General features: G+C 38.7%; 1 pseudogene; it reads left to right on the top strand.

The window, feature by feature from the left end:
* Positions 1 to 402: 402 nt before the first annotated feature.
* Positions 403 to 2,582, top strand: LOC130034504 (RNA-binding protein EWS-like; annotated as a pseudogene).
* Positions 2,583 to 5,985: the final 3,403 nt, after the last annotated feature.

The raw sequence follows: 5,985 nt of genomic DNA, 5'->3' as shown, positions 1-5,985 counted from the left end.
AACTTCAATTTCCCTACAAATAAAATGTGAAGTCCCAAAGATAGAGTCATTGAAGTCAAACTTTTTTGATTTATCTAAAATATTTCCAAGAAAGAAAATTCTCATGTACTTTGCTAACTCATCCCACATTTTCACAATATGGAAGTTAGTCTGGGTAACTTAACTGAACATTAGTAAATTCTTTATTAATCCATTCGCTCTTCTTTTGCTTTAAAAGAAAAGAAAAAACTCCTAAATAACTATCACCATCCAAAAATAGTAAATTGTCATAATTCAAGTCTATATCCAATATGTTAATTAACATACTTTTAAAATTAAGAGTGCTCAATTCTAACATCTTCTCAAGTCACTAATTCTTGTTAACTTCAGCAAAAATTCAAAAATTATTGTCATGGTGTAGAAGGCAAGCGAGGGAGACGGATGTTGAGAGAATGAGAAGGAAGGAGAGAAAATGGCGTCCACGGATTACAGTACCTACAGCCAGGCTGCAACCAAGCAGGGCTGAAGTGCTTACACCGCCCAGCCCACTCAAGGATATGCACAGACCAGACAGGCTTATGGGCAACAGAGTTATAGAACTTATGGACAGCCCACTGATGTCAGCTATACCCAGGCACAGACCACTGCAACCTATGGGCAGACTGCCTATGCAACTTCTTAACAGCCTCCCACTGATTATACTACTCCAACTGCCCCCCAGGCATACAGTCAGCCTGTCCAGGGGTACGGAACTGGTGCTTATGATACCACCACTGTTACAGTCACTACCACCCAGGCATCCTATGCAGCTCAGTCTGCGTATGGCACTCAGCCTGCTTATCCAGCATATGGGCAGTAGCCAGCAACCACCGCACCTACAAGATCACAGGATGGTAACAAGCCCACTGAGACTAGTCAACCTCAGTCTACCACAGGGGGTCACAACCAACCCAGCCTAGGATATGGACAAATTAACTACAGTTATCCCCAGGTACCTGGGAGCTACCCCATGCAACCAGTGATGGCACCACCGTCCTAACCACCTACCAGCTATTCCTTTACACAGCCGACTTGTTATGATCAGAGCAGTTATTCTCAGAAGAACACCTATGGGCAGCTGAGCAGCTATGGACAGCAGAGTAGCTATGGTCAACAAAGTAGCTATGGGCAACAGCCGCCCACTAGTTACCCCCCTCAAACTGGATCCTACAGCCAGGCTCCAAGTCAATATAGTCAACAGAGCAGCAGCTATGGGCAGCAGAGTTCATTCCGACAGGATCACCCCAGTAGCATGGGTGTTTATGGGCAGGAGTCTGGAGGATTTTCCGGACCAGGAGAGAACTGGAGCATGAGTGGCTCTGATAACCGGGGCAGGGGAAGAGGGGGATTTGATCGTGGAGGCATGAGCAGAGGTGGGCGGGGAGGAGGATGTGGTGGAATGGGCGCTGGAGAGCGAAGTGGCTTCAATAAGCCTGGTGGACCCATGGATGAAGGACCAGATCTTGATCTAGGCCCACCTATAGATTCAGATGAAGATTCTGACAACAGTGCGATTTATGTGCAAGGATTAAATGACAATGTGACTTTAGATGATCTGGCAGACTTCTTAAAGCAGTGTGGAGTTGTTAAAATGAACAAAAGAACTGGACAACCCATGATTCATGTTTACTTGGACAAGGAAACCAGAAAGCCCAAAGGTGATGCCACGGTGTCCTATGAAGACCCGCCAACTGCAAAGGCTGCTGTGGAGTGGTTTGATGGGAAAGATTTTCAAGGAAACAAACTTAAAGTTTCTCTTGCTCAGAAGAAGCCTCCCATGAACTGCATGTGAGGTGCAATGCCATCCAGGGAGGGCCGAGGAATGCCACCACTGCTTCGTGGAGGTCCAAGGGGACCAGGAGGCCCAAGGGGACCCATGGGTTGCATGGGAGGCCGAGGAGGAGACCAAGGAGGCGACCAAGGAGGCTTCCCCCAAGAGGGCCTCTGGGTTCCCGAGGGAACCCATCAGGAGGAGAAAATGTCCAACATTGAGCTAGAGACTGGCAGTGCCCCCATCAGGGATGTGGAAACCAAAACTTTGCCTGGAGAACAGAATGCAACCAGTGTAAAGCCCCAAAGCCTGAAGGTTTTCTTCCCCTGCACTTTCTGCCCTCGGGTGGTGACCGGGGCAGAGGTACCCCTGGTGGTATGCAGGGAGTGGCCTCATGGACCACAGGGATCCTGGAGGAATGTTCAAAGGTAATCATGGAGGAGACAGAGGTGGCTTCCGTGGTGGCTGGGGTATGGATTGAGGTGGCTTTGGTGGAGGCAGCCGAAGTGGCCCTGGGGGACCCCCTGGGCCTTTGATGGAACAGATGGGAGGAAGAAGAGGTGGCCGTGGAGGCCCTGGAAAAATGGATAAAGACGAGCACCGTCAGGAACGCAGAGACCGGCCCGACTATACACAGAGACTCCGAAGAGCTGCATTGACTACCAGATTTATTTTTTAAACCAGAAAATGTTTTAAATTTATAATTACATATTTATAATGTTGGCCACAACATTATGATTATTCCTTGTCTGTACTTTAGTATTTTTCACCATTTGCGAAGAAACATTAAAACAAGTTAAATGGTAAAAAAAAATATTGTCACGGTAATGTAAGTTATCTTAAAAATAGAAGACTCCATTGGTTATGAAAACTTCAAAAGAGAAAAAAATGTAATGGTTGAAAAAATAAATAGATATAATTATTGTCTATAACATATTGCACTTAACACTCTTTTTCAATAAGATTTGCAGGTCTTGGAGATTACTCTGAGCTGTACATTACAAAATATAGAAATTTCTGTATTATATATTTGTCCTGTAACAGCTAAAGCCAGTTATCATGTGACTTCACCAACCTGTGTTTACATTGGTACTTACTACTGCAATTTCTACACTCTTGCTTCTCTCTTTCTTCAGAAACTAATACTTTTGAATCAAGATCAACTTGATTTGGATGCCATTTCTTGAATATGTCTACAGGGAGATTCTGAGATGACACAGGAAACAATAATTGATTTAAAACTAATCAATTCAAAATAAATGCTTCCCAGAAGTATGACAAGTATAAACATTTATTATCAGGCAAATTATCTCTATGTATCTGAAAACTCTAAATGCTCAAGAGAGCTCCAAATTGTATATTCATCAATATGGGTTGTTAATCTAGGGGTCAAATTTTTAAAGCAGTCCTGACTAGAATAGAAAGTCATCTTATAATCAGATAATTATCTTCTAACATAATTGTATATATTACTTTCTTTGGAAATGTTTATAAAATAATTGACTTAAAACATTTCATACAGATTTTATTCTCATAGTTAAATAACATAATATTTGATCATATTTTATGTAACTACTCATTTTATAGTGAAGAGTGGGTTTCAGTTACATATTACCTATACTGGTGATGCCATACCACTAAGGGGCACAGGAATGATCCAGAAGAATTGTCACATTAGACTGCAGTCAGGGGACTTTCCCTTTGTTTACTTAAAGAATATTCATTTCCAGAATGGGCTTTCAGTACATATTTCTTTTATCTGAAACTGAAGTAGTAGGGCAAATAAGTTTGGGAAACTTCGATTTTAAATAAAAATCTTTACATCTACTTTAAAATAGTCAACATTTTTAGCAAGATTATGCAAACTTGGTAAAGTCAATTTAAGAATAATTTATAATAATAGTGAATTATTAAAGCACACCATCAATGGATCCTAAAACTCACCTCACATATGAGATGCCACAGTGTTTGATGTTATACTGAAATATAATATTCTTCAAAAGAATCCTCATATTGGAGCAAAAAGTAAAGGCCTAAATATGAAACTGAGCTTTCAGCATTTTACTTAGTAGCCACATTTAGATAGGAAGCCATTCAGTCTGAATGTGGTTATAAAATATTTAAAGATTCATAGAGTCAAAATTAGTCAACTTTGGTCATCCACATTAACCATTTTAGACACATATTGAAAAACTAAATATTCTACAATTTCAGAAGTGATGACTTATGATTTATTAGCAAAAAATTAAAACAACTATACAAATAGAACCATCTTAAACTTTTTAGATTTGTTTGTTTGTTTGTTTTTTCTTTTTTTCCCCCTTTTTTTGGGTGACCCCCGGCAATGCACAGGGGTTACTCCTGTCTCACGCACTCCGGAATTGCTTCTAGCATTGGTGCTTGGGGGACCACATGGGATGCTGGGAATCAAATCCAGGTCAGCCATGTGCAAAGCGAATGCCCTACCCTCTATGTTATTGCTCCAGCCCCCAAACTTTTTAGGTTTTGTATGACTAAGGAAACTTGGGTTAGATTTGAAAAGCACCAGACAGAATGAGAGAAAAACATTTGCATACCATACAACAGATAAAAGACTAATAATCAAGATATGTAAAGCCTCACAAAGCTCCATAACAAAATGTCAGTAATCATTAAAAATGGGGAGAGGACAGCAGAGAAAACCATAAAGTGTATGAAAAGTACTCATTATCACTTTGAGTCAGGTAAACATGAATTAAAATGACAATGAGATAACATTTCACACCAAAGAGAATAGAATATGCCAAAATAAAGACTGGAAACAGCCAGTGAAGGTGGAGATGTGATGTAAAGAAATACTAATTACTATTGGTGGTACTGTCATCTGCCTCAACCTCCCTGGAAAACAGTATAGAGATGCCTCAAAAATTAGTTTTCATATTACACAGCAATTTCACTTCTTGACATGTTGCCCTAACCCCCCAAAATTCAAATATGTAAAGATGTATGTACACCAACGCTGATTGCAGTACTAAGTACAATAGTCAGGCTATGAAAACAACTCAAATGTCTAATGGATATGAATGTATAAAAAAGTTACACAATAAAATAATATGAAATTTAAGAAAAAAGTTTTTTGTTAAGTTTTTTTCCTTGGTTACTTTGAATCTATACTACAATGCAACTTTCACAAACACAAATGAAATGAAATCTCATTTAGTTTTAATATCCTTGGTTAAAATACAAATGTAGGAAAAATGTTTCATTTTGGTTTTTCTTATTTGCATAAAAATAAGCAGGTAATATATACCCTATTATTACAGCTAAGGTCAATTCATTCTTTTTAAAGATGAGCATCTTACTAGTTTGTTACATACTTTCCCTGTGTTTTTCCTGTATAAAAGATAGTTGAAGCAAAAGCATATGTTTCTAGAATTACTAGAATTAGGCTATATTATGTAAGATAATTTTTCTAATGATTTGTAGTAATTTCAGCATCATTATTTTTATTTTATTGGGAAATAGTCTTAAACTTTGACAAGGAAATGTCTTATTTTTATCAGTTATGTAGATTTGATTTTTGTTAAAGCAGCTATAGAAAATTTGCAGGGAAAAATAGTATTATTGGTAATAATATTGAGGTACTGGAGATCCTGGCAAGCTACCGAGCATATCCCACCTGCATGGCAGAGCCTGGCAAGATCTCCATGGTGTATTTGATATGCCAAAAACAGTAACAATAACAGGTCTCATTCTCCTGACCCTGAAAGAGCCTCCAATATGGTACCGTTCGGAAGGACGAGTAAGGAGAGGCTGCTAAAGTCTTAGGGCTGGAATGAATGGAGACGTTACTGGTGCCTGCTCAAGCAAATCGATGAACAATGGGATGACTGATACAGTGATAATGAAAGCAAAGACAGTTCTCAAACTTTACCTCAGTATTTTAAATTAGTAAATAACCATAGAAAAAATAAAAGGAGAAATGCATGAATAAAGCATGAACTTAATTTTCATGGACTTTATTTTTGGTCAGTTTATCAAGGGTTACTAGATAGTCACATGCTTATATGTCAGGAGTAATACCCAGCTACTCCCAACAATGAAGATTCAAATAAAGTTGAAAGGCACAAAATTTTAAAATATTTTATTTTCAAAGCATGATTTACAAAGCTGTTAATAATAATGGTAATAATAATAGTAATAATAATAATGCTCGA

The sequence above is a fragment of the Sorex fumeus genome, unplaced genomic scaffold, assembly GCF_029834395.1.
Source record: "Sorex fumeus unplaced genomic scaffold, SorFum_2.1 ptg000061l, whole genome shotgun sequence".
Classification (NCBI taxonomy): domain Eukaryota; kingdom Metazoa; phylum Chordata; class Mammalia; order Eulipotyphla; family Soricidae; genus Sorex; species Sorex fumeus.
The sequence above is the reverse complement of the archived record's forward strand: the minus strand, read 5'-3'. Positions and strand labels throughout refer to the sequence as shown.